This window comes from Balaenoptera borealis (genome assembly GCF_965194805.1).
Source record: "Balaenoptera borealis genome assembly, chromosome: 8".
Lineage (NCBI taxonomy): Eukaryota > Metazoa > Chordata > Mammalia > Artiodactyla > Balaenopteridae > Balaenoptera > Balaenoptera borealis.
In genome coordinates, this window is record NC_138865.1 from 60,761,143 (window position 1) to 60,785,540 (window position 24,398).

General features: G+C 36.4%; 1 long non-coding RNA gene across 1 annotated transcript in view; it reads left to right on the top strand.

The window, feature by feature from the left end:
- The window catches only part of LOC309633184, a 1,005,718-nt gene that overhangs the window by 506,026 nt on the left and 475,294 nt on the right, over positions 1 to 24,398 (top strand). Inside the window, exon 2 of the long non-coding RNA XR_014247367.1 lies at positions 20,226 to 22,074. This is a non-coding gene — a long non-coding RNA (uncharacterized lncRNA). The remainder of the gene's footprint in view (positions 1 to 20,225; positions 22,075 to 24,398) is intronic.

Sequence of the window (24,398 nt, forward strand, 5' to 3'; positions counted from 1 at the left end):
GTTTTCCACAGTGGGAGAGGAAGTCCATTAAATTTAACAGAGAAGATAGTTTGCACATCCATCAGTTACCTGAAATTTACTGAGAGGTACAAAATAGCACAAAGACAATGAAGAGGATCAGAATCTGATAACCTAAAATAATGTGCTATCATTTTTTTATTGAAAGGCAAAATTTCTCTCTACAGTAACTCCTATTTTTGATCAAAGATAATCTCAAAGAAATATTGACCTTGATCATAAAATAAAGTTGATTTCATTAGATTTGCCCTGATTGCTTACATAGGTGAAGTAAGAATGGTATTAACCATATAGGCTTTTAAAGTTTGCTTTGCTATAAATTTTTATAAGAAATCTTAGATTGGACTTTTAAAATCTCTTGAGGCTAGGAAGCCAACCTTACAACTACCTGTGATATTTTACCTGCAATACTTAGGGATTGGGTAAATTCCTCTCTTCTCAAGACCCCTAAAATATCCTAAATTTCCTGGGCCTTCCTTCCTCACCTGTAAGGTTTAGTAAATTTGTACTGTGGAACCTTGCTAGTTTTCCCAAGAGGGCTTTGCAAGCATTGCTTCCATAATTAATCTTGGCTCCTGTGGAAGGAAAAATTGCACCAAAGTTAAACAGGCAAGAATGACTTTATTCAAGGTTATTGCAGTAGAGGAAAGAGGCCAAGAGTACCCGGCACAGTCCATTCTTTTGGGTCTCTATGACATATTTGCAAGCACCTTCAGGGAAGCATCAGAGTAAAACAGAAATCTATTTGTAGACAACAAGACTTAAAATGGTTGTGGTCAGGTTATTACTATAATTTGCACAAGTGAAAGATCTGACATAAGTTCATTACACAAATAATTCAGCTGGTAAGGAAATTTGATCTTTTCTATGGCATGCAAAACAAAATAGTTAATGCAGAAAAGTTTAGATGAAATATCTGTAAACATAATGATGAAGACTATTTTCAAAGAACAGTAAATATTACATCTAACTTAGATATAATAAATGGATGAACATAACCTTTACAGAGAAAACAGTCTTCAGATATAACATCTAATAGTCCTGAGTCTTAATATGCCATGAATATACCAAGCATTTATAGCTAGAATATGTCAAAATTATCAAGTGAAGAGATCCAGTAAGTCTGGAGTAAGTCTTAAACATTTATATATTAATAAAACGTAATAGGTAAGTGATGTGAGTCCCTAATTGAAAACTACTGCACTCAAACATTCTGGATTTAAATTAAAGAAGTAAAATTACACCCAATTTAATATTTTAAAGAATAACAAACTATGACTGAAAATACCATATTTTTGTATAAATTCAGACAAGGCTGCACGAGGACTCATAAACAGAAACATCATGAACAAGGAGATTGATGATTCCCTAGGAACTTCCCATATAATAAATAATTTCTAGAATTTTTATATCAATAATATTTTACCCATATAGATTTAACATAAGGAAGACTAAGCGTCTCTTTTGACTTGACAATATTCCCTATGCAACTCACATCATATGAAATAAACAAAATTATTTTTAGCATTTCTCTTTCTACAAGGCAAAGGAACAAATTCTTTGTAATTTCCTGGAGGCCCTGGGAGATCTCAAAGACAGTTTTAGGTGCAAAATATACCATTCTGGATTTGATTTGGGGATGGAAAAAAGTCAAAAGTTGTCAGGAAGTTTGAACATAGGATTAAATAGGATCATGAGTTAATGAGTAACAACACTCAGCTACCTATTTAACCCATGTGACAATAAAATATTTTTAAAATATTTAAAAATATTTTAAAAATAAGTAACACAACTGTGAAGAAACTTAGATCTTTCAAAAGTTAGACTTTGTTCTCTTAAATAGTCAAGGACATGCTAAAAGTCAGCATAAAGTACAGTTAATTATCCTAAGACACAGTATCTTTGCCTTAAAAGATTACATAGAATGTAAAGAGAAACCCTTTTTAATCTCTCATCAAGAGAAGACCAATTATTCAAGAAAGTTTTGTCATTTTTACAGAGAAAAACTTAAATTCTAATTTTGCATGAGTATAATTTTTAAACTAAAGCTCTATTTAAACAATCTTAATAAATCCACTGAACTTTAGCCATCTTTGACCATGGCAAATAAAAATCCCTTTCCACGAATGTTCTACAACTTTATATATTCAATTAGGTCTTGTCATACATTTTCCTCTTTCTAACTCTAGGGAAAAAAAGTCATCTTACTTTAGAATATAACTATTTTCTTTTTCTTTAACAAAAATACATCCTGTACACCTTGCATATAAAATTGTTCCTCTCTGCCACTATTGCTCCTAGTAGAGTCTCACTGACATTTATTGAGTATAACTTTTAATCACAGTAACTTCTATTTCCCACAGTAACTATGAGGTGGATAATTATAAACTTCTTTCATACAGCAGACTTTTGTAGCAGACTAACAGAGCTCATGAATATACATCTCACAATTTTTTATAGCCATACACTTTCTTCAGATACAATGTACACAGCCTTTCTGTACCGTAAAAATAGAAAGGAAAAAACAAGTATATATACTTAAAATTACACTTCAGTATTCTCTTACTAGAAATTATCTAGGTATTTAATGACTACTCATTAATTAATTTAGCATTAAGTCTAAGGTTTTAAGTTACCCAGTGATCTTGGATACTATCTTCAAGGTGAGATAATTACTGTTGAATTAAAGTGTGTCAGAATAATGATTCAATTTGATTAAGCACAAATTTACATTTTTATCAGTTCAAAACTCTAGTATGTGTAATCCTAGCTTATTTGATTAGTAAACATGTACAGATGTACCTGTTTTTGTTGGGAGAATATGCCCAAGTAGAAAAAAAATGTATGCTTGAATGGTACTTAACACTGATAACTCAGAAGACATTTTTACTAAAATAATAATATTAAATAAGTCTTGTTTGCCAAAAACATGCCTAAAATTATGTGAACTTGCACTCTTAAAATGTTTTGGTGATTTCTATAAGAATACTTTTTTATGTACAGTGAAAATATTAATTTCCTTAATTTCTGGAAATTTTAAGAATATACAGTTTATGTAAGTGCTTATTTCTAAACCAATCAGAATAGATCTCCTTTAAGGGATTTTATAATCTAATTTGATCATATCATTGGCAGTAAGATAATATACATACATCACATATATAAACACACATACATAAGCATACAGACACAATAGAGAGTTTATAGCTTAAATTTTAAATTCACTGATTCACAAAAGAGCTGACTTGTTTTTGCCTCACCTTTATATTTTTGCAGGATTATATTTCTTACAGATGAGGCAAATTGAGGTTACTCTCTCAAAATGACAGATAAAACATTTAGCTAAAGCATCTCCACTGATATTTGTGACAGAGACCTTTAAGAATTTCTGTACCATGATGTATAATATTAAGTAGACTATGGACTATATTTTGAATGCGAGACCAAGGAGAGATCCGGGGCTGTGTGGGTATCTCCAAAGATTATTTGAATGAAAAAAAAAATCCAGCCTATTTCCAATTAAGTTTGTTAGTCTCAGGTGCTAAAAATGTTACATCTTAAGTTCCTTAAATTTTGACTCTAAAGGAGGTTGAGTAAAGGAATGTATGCTGGTGATTGAAGAATAGCTTTCTTGGTAAGTGGTTATCTTAGTACATTTGCCAGCCAAAGATTTTCCTTTAGCTTTGGGGGATACTTGCTAATTCCTTGGGTAAAGCCCCCAGTAGGTTAGTGACTCAGGTTTCTTTTTTGATAGATATCCCTGCAGCTACCATTAACTTCATTTATGTCCATTAAAGGCTTGTGGGGGAGGAGGGAGCATTGCCAGGAACAAGAATTGTCTTAGAGTCAGTGAGAGGCATTAAAAGACAAAGTTGTATAGGTGTGGAGTTAGAGACATTGAGAAAAGTGAAGAATACAAATGATTTAATTGGAAAATACATATTTTCCCAGAACGTTTACTGAAGTAGTAGAGTTAAGCAGAAAGCTATGCAGAGTAGTGAGAGGTCCTAGTGAGATAAAAGGATGTTTAGATAAAGTCAAGTCACAAGGTAGATTGACTCTCAAGTCCCATCACAGATATGGTTTGCTTACTCCAAGAGAGGGTGGTGGGAGAGTAAGAGAAGTGTGTTCCCCTTGTGTCCACTAGGAAGACAGAGGAGTATACATTTATGGGGATGATTATTTTCCCTTGCCCATTGAGAATTAATTGTGACAAAGTTGGTAGCTTAAAGAAAAATCGTTGGGGAAGTGGATTTTTGTACTCTTGTTCCCTTTTGCATTCTAAGACCAAGACCCATGATTCTTTCTTTTATAACATTTTTAAGTGTCCCTACCTATAGAGTTTTTGTAGGGAGCAGATTTCCTTGGCTTGTTTCCTTCACATTGTTTAAGTTGTAAAGCCATGAGTTTACATTGTGTTGATTTAGTTTTCTCTGCAGTGGAGTCCTCATGGTATTGAGCTAATGTGTGTGTTTCAGAGATAGCAATATTTCACTAATTTATTTTTTTAAAATAATACCTCTAATATTTGTTGTAAGCTCTTAACAAAACTAATACCGATGGTGGGTGTGATTCAATTATGGAGAGCAAATCCATGATAGTTCTTTCAAACATAGGCTAATCTATACCTATAACTAGAGTTGAATTTATCTCTTGTCTGCAGTCTTGCATCTTTGTTCAACACATTTTTGTTCTTTATGATTTGAGCCTGTATGTAAGCTTCAGAGGTGTTCTAGTTTCTTTGATGGCCCATCTCCCAGGCTCACCAGCAGCTGCACAAGTAGATGTATATCAGGGAGCCCAGAAAAATATATCCTGAGGACCAGCCTGAATTGATTACTAAATTTTTTCCTATTCTTACATGATTCTGGAAAATCTTTAATAATATCATGCAAATCTGAATGCAACCAAGGCTTAAAGTCTTCAGGTGGGTGCTAAGGTCATTGACCTTTCATCACAGGTGGGGACAAGCCAATAACAGTAGTTAGGATGGAAAATTGGGAAGCATGGGCATTTAATGGAACCAGGAGAAAGTAATGAGGAGTAATAGGGGCTAAAAGCAAACAGGGCAAACTGTAGATTAAGGAGGAATATTTGGCAAGAAAAAGGGCTGGGAATGATCTGTGTGGAGAGTTTTGAGTGAGGAAAGGATCTGAGTTTGCCAGAGGTGAAGGAAGAGCAGGAGGAGTCCACTGGTGGTGAGAGACAATCTTGAGTAAAATTCTACCAAACAGAGGTAATCAACTGAATTGTTTCTGTAGTGGTGAAATTTATAATTCACAGGGATTTTGAAGGGTGTTGGAAAGTGAATTGAAATTTCTTTTATAACAAGTTTAAACAAACACTGGCAACCAAACCAAGCCAAAAGAGCACTGAAAAAGTGAATTGAAATTCAGTCTTTACCGTGTGGCCATCAAATGTCTGAAACACAGGGGTCAGGAGCTGGACTCACTGTGGGCTCCCCAAATTGTGGAACATGGGGGCTCCAGAGGCCCCAGTTCTGAGTGTGTTACTCCAGTACCTGAGCGCAGAAGATAGGGGTAAATGGGAGGCTTTTGGTATAAAAAGCCCATTGAATCTGATATAAAGTGCAAGTTATGACACCAAACCGTCAAAGACAAAAAACAAACAGCTTGGGAAATGAACCTTATTCTGGCTCCTGCGGTAGGAATAGAACCCCAGATCTGAATATTCGAGTGTCTCAGAGGGTGGTTTTGCCTTAGACTTTTACAGGAAGATGTAGGAAAGTTATATGTGGGGTGATTTTACAGGTGGGATTGTTTTGTAATCAGGGAATCTCTGTCAACCAGTAAATGTTTATCTCTGGGTTTGGCTAGTCTGGGGGTGGTGGGGTGGACACATAGTTCAGCTAATCATTTATGAGACAGAGAACAGGAATTTGAAGGGTCTGTTCCTGGCCTTGTCGTAGATAAACAAGGGGTCATAAACGAGTGTTACCTAAGTCATGTGGGGAAAAGTGGTTCTTTGCTGTAAAGCATCTTCTGGAACCTAAAGTTGAGGAGAATTTCTTAAGTGTTGCTATTTTCCAAGAGTACTGGGCTGAGATAAAATTCAACATTGTCAGTTCATGTATATTTATTGTTTAATATTTAACAATTTGGCAATCTGCTTATTCATTTTACTCTATTTTTTGTGCTTGCTTTCCTTTTGACTTTATAGAAACTATGCTTTGTTTTCTTGTGTTTTCTGAAGGTTGTGGGGAAGTAATAAATGTTATTTTGAAAACTAGCTATCCCAGCTGCCTTTCAGTATACTAAATGCAAACATATCTCTCTCTCTCTAATGAACAAAAACAGTGTAATGTTATAACTTTCAAAATAATGTACTTATCCTACTTTCTTCTGCTAGTACGTTCCTTATTTCTAAGTGTAAGTTAATGTAATATTCAATCATAGGCCTAGCTTATAAAAATGTTATTGGACTCAAATTTTATTTACTCTATGAAGTCTTTAAAATGAATTTTCAGTTTATAACCCATATATACAATAGCATCTTACGCAAGAGAACTGTAGAATTATTTTAATATTTCATTTCAGTGCTCTCGTCAGTCTTTTTGTACCATTTACTTCCTCTGTTGTAACCTCCTCTCACCCATATCCAATGCCAAGCCAGTCCCAGCTACGTTAATAATCGTGTTTGTCTTCATTCTACTAAATGATAGAACAATATAGCTAGAGAATTTTAGGAAATTTCAACGTGCTTACGGTGTTTGTCAATGACATGGAGCCATTATAGTTCTCATGCTCAATACCAAGGAGCACAGTCTCACACACATTTTTACCTTACACTGTATATACATTACTCAATCCTCCTCCATTTCATTCCCCACCAACTACCACCCCTCTCCAAACAACAGCATTCATCTCATGGCAGGTGTGATGAATAAGATCAGGAAAGACTAATGGAGAGCACCTGTAGTTCCCCAAACTTCCAAATCCCAAGTAAAGATAATTGTTTCAGGGAGGATGAATTTCAGAGGTCTCATCCATTGATTTTATGGGCCCCTGACGTATATCAACCAACAGCATTGAAAAGCCCCCATGTGAATCAAGGCATCCTGATGATTTTAAACCATTGTTAGTAAATGATACATACGTAGGAAAATTCCAGTCTCCCTTACAAGCATTCAAACGAAAAGGGGAATTCACATTGTTATTTGAGAGCCTTGTACTCAGGTATGGAAATATAATGCATTATTATTAATCTATCATATATTTATTGAACTTTTACTTTGAGCCTGTGGCTGAACTACCACAATAGAACAAGAGAAAACTATGAAAATACTAATCTGGGAGAACCAAAGACAGGCCTTATAAACCAGAGCAGGTTAACTGCATGTCATTGACTTTTAAACTCCAGTGGTAACTCTCCTTAATCATGTTCTCATTCCTTTGTTTTAAGCCTCCTCTGTCACTACAGCTTTTCCACTCAGACACTTTATTATAACTGACATTTTGTTTGTTAGATTAGGTCTTTAAATAATTTTCTTACAAAGGCAAGGAGTCCATGGGAAACAGCATTTTCCTCTGAGGTTTTTACATGTGAATGACAATTAGATCCTAAACTTTCTCCATCAAAATTCCAGTGTCATCTCCACAGTGCTCCATGTCAGAAAATAGAATTCTGAAAGGAGTTGTTGAATTTTTAAAAAATTTCTGGTTTTAATTTTTAAGCTAAAGTATTTTTCCTTAATAGATGCCTTCAGGATTTTTTTTAACTTGTTCAAATTCAAATTTTTTTCCTCCCCAGGATATATCCTGGGGGAAGTACTTTGTAATCTTTTACCCTGTGAAACACCAAACCCTTTCAAATTTTAGAATCAAATTTTTCTTCAGCTCCATGGAAGTTGATATAAAGTACATCACCTCTAGAGGTAGAAGTGCTGGCTTTGCAACATCTGCTTCTTATTAACTAGGAGGCAGGTTATTTAAAATTCTCTACAAGCCTCTCTCATCAGTTGTTAAACAGATGTAAGACTGTATTGTATAGAGGTTCCTTGCAGATTAAATGAGCTAATGGTAGATGTAAATCATTAATGATTCATACATGTTAGTGGTTATTATTTGTGATTGTTGGCTGTATTCCTGTTATTCATGATTTCTTCAACTGAAAACTTATAATTCTTAGAATTTCAATCATCTTCTTAAATAAAATGTCTATTACTTTCTTAATCATTCATCTATTATTCTCTTCTCATTTTAAACTTTCCTGTGCATTACAAGTGAAATTACTGAATGTGTTCTCCAAAATAAAAACCTTTATTTACCTCAAACTTTCATTGCTTCCAAATAAGATTTTCATGTTTATTTTATATTTTAAGTTTTCCTTCTCCATCTTTTTTTCTCCCTTCACTCCCCTTTCCTTCCAATGGTCAGCTCTCATTTCATCTCTGCTTTTATTTCAAGGTGTTCTTTCTTCATAGCTCCCTAATCATATTTATAGAGAATTTTCTCAAAGATATGAACATCCTCAAACTCATCAAGGCATTGTCCCCTTTTCTGTAGTTTCTGTTCATAAGCGTGTTGGTGTTTCTGTTTTCATTTTTGAGTTCAGAATATCAGTCTAGTGCAAAAGTAGTACATGTGCGTAGTCACCACCATCCATGTTTGAGCAACTTCCTCCTTCCAAATTTCAATAAGATGGTTAGGTTGATGTACAAAGTTCTTTCTTGAAGGTCAGTATGTAAATTTTGTTCAGAGTCATTTGTGTTCTACTGGCCTGAAGTCTCATTTTCTCTTCTCTTCTTGTATTTTTGATTAAACTAGAGAATAGGATCTAGTTTGAAATGGTCATTTCAGCACTGCAGTTCATGAGCCCCTCCACTCAGCATTCTAAGCTTAGTCTCAGCACTTTTCACAGTGCATTCCCTAAGATATGTAAGCATTTCAGGGAATAAAGAAGCACTGCATATGTCTACTTCTTGCAGTGATGTATGTTGGCAGTCTCCCAATGCCAGTGAGAAAAGAGCTGTTCACAAAGGTTGGGGACAGAACTCATAGCTCTGATGGGATAAAATGATAACTTCTTTGCACTTGAGGGAAAGTGTCATAGTCTTATTTTCTTCTTGACAACTATTCTGGTTTAAGGTTACAGTCGAATGTCATATATTAACGGTATCAGAATCTTTTCCTGTTTTATTTTTCGATGTTTGTTCTGCTTCATAAGACTGTAGTTGGATGTGATACGTGTTTTGAGGATATACTTTTAAATTCAACTCCATCAACAACACCATTTGTTTAAATTCTGAATGAAATTGTACATATGTTCTTTATTTTTCTTTAATTACATTAGCACAAACCTGCTGGTATGTGTGTGTGTGTGTATAAGAGGAGACTTGGTAAGAAGCATACCAAGCCCATATAATCTGTAAGCCCACTAGTACAAAAGTTTGCCTCTTTCAGCATTCCAGAGTACTATAACTTGATATTCCACAACTAAATATTCCTAAGATAGCAATTATATTTCCTAGGGGAAATTCTCTGATCATATCACAGCAAAGGTTATTAAATCTCCCCATATCCATTCTCACCTCTTTCTTTTTAGTAATATGACATTCCTTCCTCATTCCCTGATCAAGATTTAGCTGAGAATGTGCCTGTCCACCAGAGACTTCACTGCTCAGACTCCTTTGCACCTTGCTGAGGAAATGTGAATAACTTAGAGCTAGTGGGGTGTGGGCAACAGTGATGAAGGTGTCAGGGAGGAAGACATTTTCCCCTACCCTTCTGATTTTTCTCGCTGATCTAAAACTAAATTGACATGAGACAGATTCACAAGATAAAAATCAAATGAAAGTTTAATAACATGTATATATGGGAAAGACCCAGGAAGTCTGAGTAACTTGAACCCTGAGTATCTGAACCCCTCACCTTAAATACCATCTTCAGCTAAAGACAAAAGAGGATGTTGGGGAAGTGGTTTGGGACTTTAAAGGGGAGGAAGGTATTTCACATGAAGATGGAAAAGCAAATGTTTGGTAAACAAATGTTTGGTAAACAAATGTTTGCTGGTCCCTGCAGAGCTAGTGGAACACAGAGAGGGATTTTAATAGACTTTGCTAGGTTCCTCCCTGTCTACACACCTGGATCCTACTATAGTTATCTATGGTGATAGCTCCCTTCCTGGAACAGGTTCTCTATTTACAGTCTTTTAGGCAGTTAAGGGCAAGGTCAAATTTTCTAGGTCTTTTGGGTTTTGATTGTTATCAACTCGAAATAATCTGCATACCAAAGAGACATTTTGGGGTGGCAAGTTTTCCCCCCTAAAAAGGTAACCTTTATGTATATATACATGTTTCCTCTGTTATTCCTTTCCCTACCCTGAGTATTGGGAACCAGTCCTAGAGGCTTTCAGCTTCAACCCTACAGACACATCTAACACCCTGGGTAAAGGCAGAGGAGAAGCAAGAAGGGCTGAGGGTCCCTGCATGATCTCATGTTGCCAAGCCCCTCTGCCACTGTAGCCTACTAAACATGGACTCTTTCAGGAGAGAGAAATAAATTTCCATCTCATTTAAAACTCAACATTTTGGGGTATTTTTATTGTAGCAGCTCTTCCTGTAAACTAATACAAAATGCATCTACACAATACTGTTAATTGGAGAAATATAGCTGCAGTAAACAGTTCATCAACTTTTACATACTGCTTTCATAAGATCTGGCTGATGAGTACTAAAATTTCTTCACAGTAAAGCTCTAACATTTCCGGAGTTTGTGTTAAGTGGACTAGCAAAAATGAATGTGTTTCCAGTTGTGGCTTTTTTGTTTGTCTGTTTGTTTTAAAATGGAAGCCCATTCACTCTTTTTTCTTGAGATTGGGATGGCTGATGGGAAACCATTAAATGAAGTCCACACCCAGCCAGAAGATCTCACAGCAGCATGACATTATGTTTCAGGAAAAGTATAAAGGGATTAGAAAAGCAAGAAAGAACTAGTAACCTTTCTTCAATGGCATTTTTCATTCTCTCACAGAGCTACCATACCCAGAAGGATATTTAAAAACCTGAATTCTCAGCCCTTTGTAATAGCATAAGCATAACTTTTTAAGACTGACCTGACATTCTGTAATAATTTTTTTTTCCTCCAGTGGAGATGTGAAGTCAATGGCAGCTTCATAGCTTTTTATTGAATGTCTTTTGAGCATGGACTACATCAGTTTCCTATGGAGCTTGACAAAGGAGAAATTTTGGCATTGAGAAGAGCCTCTGGTGTGTTAGAAACAGAAAGCAACATATATGCTTCAGAAATAGCAAATGTCTTGCCTGCCAAACCAACCCTGTGGTGCACATACTTCTGTACTACAGACCTGTCCTCTCAAACTCAAAGAAGAGGGGAAACCAATGGAGTCCTTTCTGGAGTCCTTTCTGGCTCAGGATGATTATCCTGAATCCCTGTTAAAAGAAAAACCCATGACCTTCCTCTCTCAAGGAAAACTGTATGCCTCACTGATTCTCATTTTAATGCACAGTTCTGTGTCCTTGCATATAAAAACAATATTTGAAGGCTTCAAGAAACAAACAAACAGACATGGCTATGGGGGGTGCTAATTCAGGTCCACCTAATTCCCGAATTCATGTTACCTCCACTATATTTTTCGTTTAGATGTTAATTACTACACAAAGCAATAGAAATCATTTGGCATCTGTGATTTATAAGAAATACATATTTGCCATTCAGATGACCAAAGATATATTTCTCATGTATATTTGGTCTTCATCCACAGGTCCTGGCTCACAGCTCCTGAAACACTTGAGATTTCCTAAGTGAGAGAGTGATAATGTAACTGAACCCAGGTTCGGCTGTTCTCAACTCATAAGCCAATAATTCGAGAGACAAGTGTAGGTAGAGAGGAAAGGAGTTTTAATCTTTAATCAGAAAACCCAGCAATCTGGGAAGAAGGTGGACTTGTGTCCAGAGACCACCCCTGAAGATTCTGCTCAGCCATGACAGTTTTTAAAAGGAAAAATGGGGCAGGGGGAAGAATCTCAGTAAATCATCAAGGCAGGAGGTTGGGTTCTGCATCATGCTCCACTGAGTGCAGACTGGCTGACTCTTTCTTCAGATATTATCTTGCCTACATGATCTGCCTGCAGGATTACTTAGGGGAGCTGTTGAGGGTAGAGAGCTAGTCATTTTTTAACTGCTTAATTCTTCACTCTTCTTTTTATCTAGGGAAATAATCAACAGGTGAGACAGGGCATGGTGTACATTCAGGAGCGCATGTCAGGAGTTAGTTTCAATTGCTTAGTGATCTCATCCCTGTAATTAGGTTCTTTTAAGGAAAGAGGGGAACAGAAATGGGCAAACAGGAAAGGGGCAAAAGAGCTGCTTTCAATAAAAGTGTCATTTGTTATGTCAATGAGGTGGCTTTTGGGCCCCACTTAAGGATGGGAACTGGTTGCCAGGAAAACCAACCATGTGACTAGAGGTTGGAACTTTTAGTCCCACCCCAAGACCTCCTTGAGGGAAGGGAGAGGGGCTGGAGGATGAATTATTGGCCAAGGGCCAATGATTTAATCAATCATGGCTATGTGATGAAGCTTCCATAGAAAATCCAAAAGCAGAGGCTTTGGAGAGCTTCTGCGTTGGTGAACTTGTGGAGATACAGGGAGAGTGGCTTGCCTGGAGAGAGCATTGAAACTCATTGTCCTTTCCCCATAATTTTGCCCTAAACATTTATTCCATCTGGCTGCTCCTGAGTTAGAGATGGGGTTCTGGGAGCTTCTAGGTTGGGGAAACAGAATACTTTCAGGTTCCATCTTTCTGGGCCTCAAGTTTTATGAGGACGGAAGCTCCTTTGTTCAGGACCTCACCCATGTATCTCTCTATCTGGCCGTTGATTCATATCCTCTAATATCCTTTGAAATAAACTGATAATCTAGTTAGTAAACAGATTTCCTGAAATTTGTGAGCTGCAAGGAGGGGAACCCAAGGAGGGGGTAATGGCAATCTGTGATTTATAGCCAGTCAGTCAGAAGTACAGGTAACAACCTGGGCTTGTATTTAAAGTTTGAAGTGGAGGGTAGTCTTTTTGGATGGAGCCCTTCATCTGTGGAATACAATGCTACCTCGGGGCCAATAGTGTTAGAACTGAGTTGAATTTGGGAAATCCAGCTGGTGTCTGAGCATTGCTTGGTGTGGGGAAACTCATACCTTCACACACATTGTAATTGGTACTAGAATCACTTTTAGCATCTTACGTACTAAGCGCTAATTTCACTAAAGAGAACAAGGAACTTTGTATTAAAGGAATGTAATCAAGAACTGTACAGTTATAGACATTTTTTCTGACTCTTTAAACCTTATTTAACAGTTTTGAACTGAAGTCCACAAAAATCATGGCATCTTTAAAAGCTTACAGCAGGCAATAAACCTCTTATGAAACATTACAATAAGAACCATCCTTGGTAATACAATTTTATACTATATATTTTGCTTCTCTCCTAAAATCCCCAGAATACTAAAAGTCAAAAAGCACAGTAAGAAAAAAAAATCATGACAAAATAGACCATTACAACATAAAACAGCAAAAACAAATCTAAAATAACACTTTCAAGAACATTTGTTTTGACTTCTCAAGAGAAAGAAGAGTTCCTTCAACATAAGAACACAATACTGACTGAACAAAAAACAGTAACAACAAACAGATGAGGACTTTGTTTTCATAAAGGAATTGTAAGAGACAGAACCTTGGAAGCATCTTGCATCACTTTTTGTTTCTCCTGATTTTCCTAGCAACAGAGTGAATGCAGCTACAATTGTCAAGCCAAAACTTGTGGTTTTTTGGTCAAAGTCCAGCTCTCAGCAAATGGATTTTGGTTTTAACTAATAGCCTGGCATTGGAGGCACTTGAAGGTAGAGCCAGAAATTAAGCTAAGAGAAAAAGAAGCCTTGAAAGTCAGAGTAAAACCATGAGAAGCTACATGATTGAATCAAAAATCAAATAACAAATAAGAGCATTTTGAAGTGCAGAGGTCCTTACTCCATGCCTGATATTCTTTTTATAAGCAGACATATATTTCATTCGTTAAATATATAACCTCGGTGACATGTGACAAACTGATACAACAACACCTGTAAATAGCAAGTATTGGCATAGTTTAAGACTTAGAAAAGATAAACATTTTTCCTCTCCATATTGCATTCTAGGTTGCCTTCTCTTAACACTCTATTTTCCTCTTTCAATAGACTGTGTCACCCCAGAATTCATATGCTGAAACCTAAAACCCATTGTGGTGGTGTTTGGAGGTGGGGCCTTTGGGAAGTGATTAGATCACGAGGGCAAAACCCTGGTGAATTGCACTAGTGCCTTTGTAAAAGAGACTCTGGAGAGCTACCTCATTCTCCTCTCTCATGTGAGGACACATCTAGAAGATGACTGCCCATGAGAGCAGGCCCTCATGGGATGTTAACCTGCTGGTGACTTGATGTTGGATTTCCCAGCCTCCAGAACTGTGAGAAATAAATTTGTGTTACTTATAAGCTACCCAGTCTATAGTATTCTTGCTGTAGCAACCCAAATGGACTAAGATGCCACCCTTAGAAAAATTATCTGTAGCAATGCCTTAAATCTCCATATCTATATTCTGTGTATGTATATAAAAGCCTAGACTTTACTAGGCTTTGAGAAGAGATATCCTCTGAGACACTTATTTCCAATTGTTAACTTACTATTAGATGTCCTACAAGAGCCTTATATTCAACATTTAGGGAAAATGATCCTTTTCCCAAGCCTGGGATCCTCCTTTTGTGTTCTCTAAATTAATAATTTCTTCTCTTATACATACAGTAAGGCAATTTTGTGTTTTTTTCCTATGGAATTCATATTCATTTATTCATTTATTCATTTATCAATCCATCATCCGTTAGTTAATTAATTCACTGAGAAAAAACAAGTATTGATCTGCCAGCTACAATTTTAGGTGCTGGAGCTGCAGTAGTTAAAAACTTGGGCGGAAAAAGTGGTCCTGCCTTTATAGCACTTGCATTTTTGTTGAGAAAGATAAATAATTAAAACAAACATGTAAAAGCATAGTATGAGATACAATAATAAATGCTGTAAAGAAGAATAAACCAAATCAAGAAGCAAAATGTGGGCTGGGGAGAAGTGGGCCTATTCTTTTTAGGACAGTCAAGGAAGAATTCTTTAATAAGATGACGTCTGAACAGGGAATGAAGATGCCAGCCTTACAGACCACTCTATGAAACAAGAGCATTATAATTAGAAAAGAACATCAGGGTCCTGAGGTAAGAGTATGCTAGACAAGTCCACGGAATGTTAAGGGGTCAGCATGGTTGGAACTGGGTGAGTGAGAACAGTGGTAGAAGTTGAAATCATGGAGGTATGGACCATATCAAGTAAGGTTTTGTAGGTCATAGTAAATATTGTTTTATCCATTGATATGTAATAAATCACCTAAAATAATTATTAATTTCTTTTGTTCTGTGGACTGATTCAGTTGGGGGTAGAATACTTTTGCCAGTTTTGAGGTATAATTGATAGGTCACATTGAGTAAGTTTAAGGTATACAATAAGTTGATTTGATATTTTAGTATTGCAAAATAATTACCATCAAAGCACTACCTAACACTTTCATCCATCACATAATTACCATTTCTTTTTTGTAGGACACTTAAGATTTACTCTCTTAGCAACATTCAAGTGTATAATACAGTATTCTTAGCTATAATCACAATGCTGTACGTTACATCTCAAAACTTAATCTTGTAAGTGTAAGTTTGTATTCCTTGAACAATATCTTCCCATTTCCCCCCACACTTAGTCCTGGGAACCACCACTCTACTCTGTTTCTCCGAGTTTAGCTTTTTTAGATTCCACATATGTGATATCATATGGTATTTGTCTTTCTCTGGCTCATTTCACTTAAAATAATGCCCTCAAATTTCATTCAAGTTGTCATAAATGGCAGGATTTCCTTTTCTCATGGCTCAATAATATCCCATTGTGTATGAATATACCACATTTTCTTTATTCATTCATTCATTGACAGACACATTATTTTCATATCTTGGCTATTGTGAATAATGCTGCGGTGAATATGGGGGTGCATTATCTCTATGAGATCCTGATTTCAGTTCCTTTGGATATATACCCAGAAGTGGGATTGCTGGGTAGTTTGATATTTTTATATTTAACTTTTCCAGGAACATCCATCCTGTATTCCATAGTGGCTGTAACAATTTGCATTCCTACCAATATTACACAAGTCTTCTCTTATCTCCGCTCTCTAACCAACACTTACTATTTCTTGTCTTTGGGATGATAGCTACTCTAACAGTTGTGAAGTGATAGGTCATTGTAGTTTTTTTTTTTTTTTTTTTTTAACATCTTTATTGGAGTATAATTGCTTTACAATGTTGTGTTCGTTTCTTCTGTATAACAAAGTGAATCAGCTATATATATACATATATCCCCATAACCCCTCCCTCTTGAGTCTCCCTCCCACCCTCCCTATCCCACCCCTCTAGGTGGTCACAAAGCACCGAGCTGATCTCCCTGTGCTCTGTGGCTGCTTCCCACTAGCTATCTATTTTACATTTGGTAGTGTATATATGTCCATGCCACTTTCTCACTTTGTCTCTGCTTACCCTTCCCCTTTCCCATGTCCTCAAGTCCATTCTCTACACCTGCGTCTTTATTCCTGTCCTGCCCTTAGGTTCATCAGAACCATTTTTTTTTTTTAGATTCCATATATGTGTGTTAGCATATGGTATTCGTTTTTCTCTTTCTGACTTACTTCACTCTATAGGTCATTGTAGTTTTGATTTGCATTTCCCTGATGATTAGTGATGCTGAACACCTTTTCTTGTACCTGTATGTCTTCTTTAGAAAACTATTTGCTTCCTCTGCCCATTTTTTAATCGAGCTATTTGTTTGTTGCTGTTGTTGTTTTTATGACTTCTTCATGTATTTTGGATATTAATTCCTTATCAGATAGAAGGTTTGGAAATATTTTCTCCCATTCCATACGTTGCCTTCTCATTTTCTTGGTTGCTTCTTTTGCAGTGCAGAAGCTTTTTAGTTTTATGTAATCCTGGTTATTTATTTTTGCTTTTGCTCTTTGTGCTCTTGGTGTCTTAATAAGGAAATTTCTGCAAAGACTAATGTCAAGTTGTTAGTGTATAGAAATGCAACTCTTTTCTGTATGTTAATTTTGTATCCTGCAACTTTACTGAATATATTGATTAGTTCTAGCAGTCTTTTGGGGAAGTTTTTAGGATTTTCTATCTGCAAACAAAGATAATTTTACTTCTTCCTTTCTTCTTTTGATGCCTTTTATTTCTTTATCTTGTCCGATTGCTCTGGCTAGAATATCCAGCACTATGTTGAATAGGAATGGTGAGAATGGGCATCCGTGTCTTGCTCCTGATTGTAGAGGAAAAGCTTTGAAACGTTCACTATTAGGCATTATGTTGGCTTTAGGTTTGTCATATATGGCACTTAATGTGTTGAGGTATGTTTCTTCTATATCCAATTTGTTAAGCATTTTTATCATGAAGGGATGTTATGTTTTGTCAAATGATATTTCTACCTCTGTTAAGATGATCATATTATTTTTATCTTTCTTCTGTTAATGTGGTGTATACCATTTATTGATTTGTGGGTGTTGAACCAGTCTTGAATCTCAGGGTTACATCCCCCTTTATTATGATAAATGATCCTTTAATGTGCTGTTGAAATCAGTTAGCTAATATTTTGTTGAGAATTTTTACATTTATTTTTGCCAGGCATATTGGTCTGTAATGTTCTTTTCCTGTAGTGCTCTTATCTGTCTTTAATATCAGGGTAATACAGGCCTCATAAGATGAATTTGGAAGTGTCGCTTACTCTTCAGTTTTTTTTGTTTTTGTTTTGAAGTAATTGGAAGGAATTGACATTAATTCTTCTTTAAATATTTGGTAGAATTCACCAGTGAAACCATCTAGTTTTCTAGTTTTCTTTCCTCTGTTGGGAGGTTTTTTGATTACTGATTCATTCCCTTGCACATAATTTGTCTGTTCATGTTTTCTATTTCTTCATGATTTCATCTTGGTAGTTATATGTTTCTAGTAATGTATTGATCTCTTCTGGGTTATCAAGTTTGTTGGTGTATAATTATTTATAATAGTCTCTCATGATCCTTTGTATGTCTGTGGAATCATTGTTAAGTCTTCTCTTTCGTTTCTGACTTTATTTTTTCTAAATTAATCTAGCTAAAATTTTGTCAATTTTACCTTTAAGAAAACCAGTTTTTTAGTTTGTCGATGTTTTCTATTTTTTTGGGGTCTCTATTTCATGTATTTATGCTCAAGTCTTTCTTATATCCTTTCTTCTGCTAACTTTGGTCTTTGTTTGTTTTTCTTCTAGTTCCTTTTGGTGTGGGGTTGTTTATTTTTTATCTTTCTTGTTTCTTAATGTAGGTGCTTATTGCTGTAAACTTCCCTGTTAGAACTGCTTTTGCATTATCCCACAGGTTTTGATATGTTCTGCTTCCATTTTCATTTGTTTCAAGATATTTTTTGTTTACCCTTTTTATTTCTTCTTTGACTCATTGGTTCTTCAGTAGCATGTTGTTTAATCTCCATATATTTGTAAATTTTCCAAACTTCTCCTGTTACTGGCTTCTAGTTTTACATCTTTGTGGTCAGAAAAGACTCTTAGTATGTTTTCAATCTTCTTAAATTTGCTAGGGTTTGGTTTATGATCTGTGATTAGTCCTGAAGAAGGTTATGTGTGTGATGGAGAAGAATGTGTATTCTGCTACTCTGGGATGAAATGTTCTGTATATGTCTATTAGTTTTATTTGTTCTGAAGTATTGTTCAAGTCCAAGGTTCCTTGTTGATTTTCTGTCTGGATGATTTTTCCATTGCTGAAAGCAGAGTGTTGAAGTATAGTATAATAATATAATATTAATTATAATAATATAATATTATAGTATTATAATATTAAATTATACTATAATATAATATTATAGTATAATAATACTATTATTTTGGGCTGTTTCTCTTTTCAAGTCTGTTAGTATTTGCTTAGTACATGTAGTTGCTCTCATGTTCAGTGCATATATATCTATGATTGTTTTATCTTCTTGATAAATTGACCTACTTATCTTTATATAATGACCACTTTTGTCTCTTGTTACCATTGTTGGCTTAAAGTCCATTTTGTCCAATATAAGTATAGCTAAGCCTTCTCTCTTTTAGTTTTTACTTTAATGGAATATCTATTAACATCCCTTCACTTTGAGTTATGTGTGTCCTTAAAGCAGAAGTGCATCTCTTGTAGCCAGTTCAAACTTTGGGTCTTGTTTTTTTGGTTTTTGTTTATTTGTTTGTTTGTTTTTTAAATCTATCCAGCCACTCTATGCCATTTGACTGAAGAATTCAATCCATTAACATTTAGAGTAATTACTGATAAGGGCTTACTAATGCCATCTTATTGTTTTCTAGCTGTTTTGCAGTTCCATGGCTTTTTTTCCTTTTTAAATTGATGATTTTCCTTAGTGGTATGCTTTGATTATTTTCTTTTTATCTTTGGCATATCTATGGTAGATTTTTGCTTTGTGGTTCCCATGAGGCTTACATAAAACATATATGTATATGTATTTGTGTATATATATATTCTCATTATATTTCCTGCTGATAACAATTTAACTTCATTTGCATTCAAATCCTCTATCCTTCTGTTCCCCCTTTGATGTTTTTGATATCACCATACCTCTTTTTATATTGTGTAATCCATTAACAAATTGTAGAAGCTATAGCTATTTATTATACTTTTGTCATTTAACCTTTATACCAAAGTGAATTAGTTATCAAACCACCATATTAGAGTATTGGGATATTCTGATTTTGACCACATGCTTACCTTTACCAGTGTGTTGTATATTTTCCTATATTTTAATGTAATTAATTAGTATGCTTTTGATTCAGCTTGAAGAATTCCTCTCTGCATTCCTTGTAAGGCAGGTTTAGTGGTGTTGAATTCCCTCAACATTTTTTTAAATTAGGGAAATTCTTCATTTTGCCTTCAATTTTGAAAGACAGTTTCTCTGGGTAAGGTATTCTTGGTTGGTAGTTTCTTTGTTTTAGTACTTTGATTATATCATCGCATACTCACCTGGCCTGCGAGGTCTCTGCTGAGTAATCTGTTGGTAGCCTTAAGAGGGTTGCCTTTTATGAGAGAGGTTTTGTTTTTGTTTTGTTTTTTTCCTATTTTGCTGTTTTTAAAATTCTTTGTCTTTTGTTTTAGACAGTTTTATTATATATTTTGATGAAAATTGTTATGGATTGAAATTATGAGTTTACCTATTAGCTTCATGAACTTGTATGTCCAAATCTCTTCCCAGATTTAAATAGTTCTCAGCCGTTATTTCTTTAAATAGGCTTTCTACTGCTTTCTCCTCTCTTCTCCTTCTGGGACTCCAATGATGCATATATAATTTCTTTTTATAGTATTCCATTAGTATGTAGACTTTCTTCATTGCTTTTTATTATTTTTCTTTTGCTCGTCTGATTGGATAACTTCAGTTGATCTGTCTTCAAGCTCACTAATTCTCTCTTCTGCTTGTTCAAGTCTGCTGTTGAAGCTCCCTGTTAAATTCTTCAGTTCACTCATTGTATCTTCAGCTCCAAAACTTGTTTCTTTTTTGTTTTCTACCTCTTTGCTGAACTTCTCAATTTGTTCTTGTATTATTTTTCTGATATTGTTAAATTGTTTATATGTGTTCTTTCATAGCTTTCTGATCATTTGTATAGCAATTATTTTGAATTCTTTGTCAGGCAATTTCTGATTCTTCTTTTCTTTGGTGCCAATTCCTGGAGGTTTACTCTATTACTTTGGCAGAGACACATTTCCCAGATTCTTTTGGGTCCCTGTAGACTTGCACAGGCTTCTGTGCATTTGAAGAAGCATTCACCTTTTCCAGACTTTATGGACTGACTTTAGTAAAGGAAGCCTTTTACCTGTGGGTGAGAGCATGCTAGATGATGATGTGACCCTGGGTCTACTGGTGCAGAATGAAGTGTGCAGGGATGTATGGTAGCAATGAGTTCAGGGAGGCATGATATTTCTTCAGCTCTGGCCACTCTGGTTCACAGTATCAACAGCTATGTGGTTCTTGGCCAGCACTGCAGAGGATCCACAGTAGCTGTAAGAGCTGTTGTGATTCTAAGTGGCACCTCCAGGTCCAGTAACAAGGGACAAAGGCAGGCAGTGATAGTGGCCAAAGCAAGTGGTGTTCACACACTCAGCTGTGGAGGCCAGCTGCAAGTGCCTATGTAGCAGCAGGGGCTAGTTTTAGACATACTCATAGTGATGGAGGACCAGTGCCAACTGTGGGCTCACAGGGTGCTCTTCTGTGGCTACATCCACTCCCCTGTGTGTGCACACTACAGTGGAGACCAATGACAGGTATCAGGCGGGTGGCATGTGGGTGCATAGCTGGAGGGGCTAGACCCAAGCACAGACATGAGGGTGCATGGTGGTGTAGGGATCAGCCAGAGGGTGGGGCGCTAGGCTGGTATCTTGTACTCACACAGCTGCAGAAGCCTGAACTGGCTACAAAAGTGGCTTTCAGTTTAGAGGGGTAGTGGTGTGGGAAGGAACTCAGCTGTCATCTTATAGTTGCACAGCTATAGAAAACTTGGATGGCTGCCAGTGTGGGTCCTGGGCTCTGGCAGGGGTGGTGGTGGCAAGGGAGTGTTTATGTACTTGGGTAGCTGATACTAGTAAATGCAGATAACTGTGGGGCAAAAGGGGGTGAGTTTTGCAGTCGGACCATGAGGCAGTGCTGGCCATTGACTCCCTCAGAGGCAAAATCTGCTGAGTCTGTCTGCAGAGAAGGTCTATATGAACTATAATAGCTCCCACTGCATGTCTGCTAACAGCCTCTGCTTTTCTTCCTTGTCCCTAGCTGTCTCAGTGCATCTCAGCTTTGCTGGTCTGAGTGGAGTGAAACCGAAGCTGAACCTTTGTATAGTGTCCTGCATGTGAGGCTGGAGAGGCTGATCGCTCACCCACCTCTTCTTTTTCTGGTGAGAGAAAAATCTTTCAAGCTGGGAAATTCCTTACTGGCACTGAACAATGATGGCTTGGGGGATGGGAGGCTGCAGGTAAAATGAAGTTGCCTTCTTTCTCTTCTGTGCTAAAACTTCCAAAGTGAACTCTAGAGGTTGCCTGGAGTTTTTGTTCCTGGGTAGCTGTCCAATCATTGATCTTTGTGGGGAGACAGGGAAGCTGGATTCTCCTACATCACCATTTTTTAGGAGGTGGTATTCTTGCTCATTGTTTCTTATGTGGGTTTACTCAGATGTCAGGTGGGCCTGTACTCATTCAAAAGTTCATCTGAGCTGTATGTAGATGTCACTTGGCTGGGCTGGTGTTGGCTATAGGTTAGATGCTTATCTAGGACTTTCAAACAAAGAGCCTTATTATGTGTGGCTTATTCATGTGTCGTGAACTAGCTCTAAGATGGGGCCTGGGTTTAAAAGGAGCGTTTCAAGAACAAGAGTTTTAAAATCGAGCATTCCAAGAAGCAGGGAGAGGAAGCAGCTGAGTTAGGTAAGGGCTATTTCTAGAACTGGCACAGCATCTTTTCTGCCATATTCTTTTGGTCAAACCAGTCATTGAGCCATCTGGAGTCAAGGAGGTAGAGATATGGGTTTAGTTTCTTAGTGGAGAAGTGGCAAGATCCCGAAGATCATGTGAAATGGTAAATATTGCAGGCCCTTGTGGAAAACAGAATGTGCCAGAGTAGGGATATTAGATTTTATTTGGAATGTATTTCAAATGTACTGGAGGGTTTTTGAGATGGGAAAAGATATAAGATGATTTGTTTTTGTTTTTGTTGTTGAGATACCGTTTAGTGGTGAAATGTAGAAAAAATGAGATTAATTACGAAGCTATCAATCTAAGTTAGAGGAATTAGTGACTTGGACCATGGTAAGAATGGAGATGGCAAAACAAGGTTGGATTGTGTATTTATCAGAGATAAAATTTGCTGATGGATTAGGTGCAAATTTGGGAGATATCATGATCTATGATTTTTAAACCATGAGTTGTGAGTGCATCTAGATAGTAAGCATACATAAAGAAGAAAAGAGACTACTGAGACGTGAGTCATTCAGTGTTCAGAGCTTGGAGAAATGAAGAAAAGGATGTGGTTAGCCAAGATTGTCACTCTACTATAACAATCACCTAAGCATTCTTACTAACAAAATTATAGATGATCCCCTCTCAACTCCAGCCCTCCTTATCCAATCCACTTACTTCTGCATTCACAATGATCTTCATAAAGGCGGCTATAGTTAGTCATGTTACCTTCCCATTTAAAATCATTTGCCAGTTATTAGGTTAACACTCAAAGATCCTAGCCTTCTTGACCTCTAAGACCCTATGGATGTCTCAGGCTCATCTGCAAATATTTTTCTCCTTACTACCTATACTGCCTGCACTAGATTATACTCCGCATGTCCGTCAGGCTCAGTCTATTTGGCCTGCTCATCCCTCTGGTGAGAATTTCACCCCACTTCATCCCTTTATCAATTTAACTCCTACTCACATATCATTTCTCCACTTAAACGCCATGTGCCCTGAAACTAGATCAGACCCCTTTGCTTTAGCTCTCATAGCTCCCTATACATTGCTTCAAAGAATCAACTATCTAATTGTATTATTCTGTATTTGTTGGATTAATAAATATCTGCTGTGATCATTAAACTTCAACAAAATAGGCCCAATTTTTCTTTGACTCAATTTTTGTCCAAAGTCTCATACATGTCTGACACTATTTATTTATAAATAAACTTTTGTATAAAATTTCTTGACCTCTAAAATGAATGTGGGAGATAAGGATTAAATAACATAGGAATGTGAAGATGTATAATTTATAATATGACTTGGTTAATATTCCTGAACTCACAATGCTGCTCCCATCTATGGAGCTTTCTGATATGTTAACATAGCATACCAAATAAATCTCAGAGAAATCACCCTTCATATTCCACTTCATTGGCTACTAACTAATCCACTTTCTCATAAAGCTGGGTTGGTTAGACAGACAGTGTTAGTAGGTCAGGGTTGCCAGGCACAGGGGTACCTGGGCTCATTTGCAAGGTCCCCAAAGCTCCCTTTTGTGTGCAGAGTTCATGCTTTTAATCAAAACACAATCCCTCTTTATTTTCCAACACATTATCCTGAACTCTTTTCTACTGTTTCCATTTTTAAGACATCCTGCCTTTTCCTCATCCCCCATCTGCATGAGTTACAAGCATTTTCCCAGTACCTCCAGCAAGTGAAGACTTCTCCCTGAACCACAGACACATGTGGCACTATTTTCTCCTAGGGCAGTTAAGCCTTT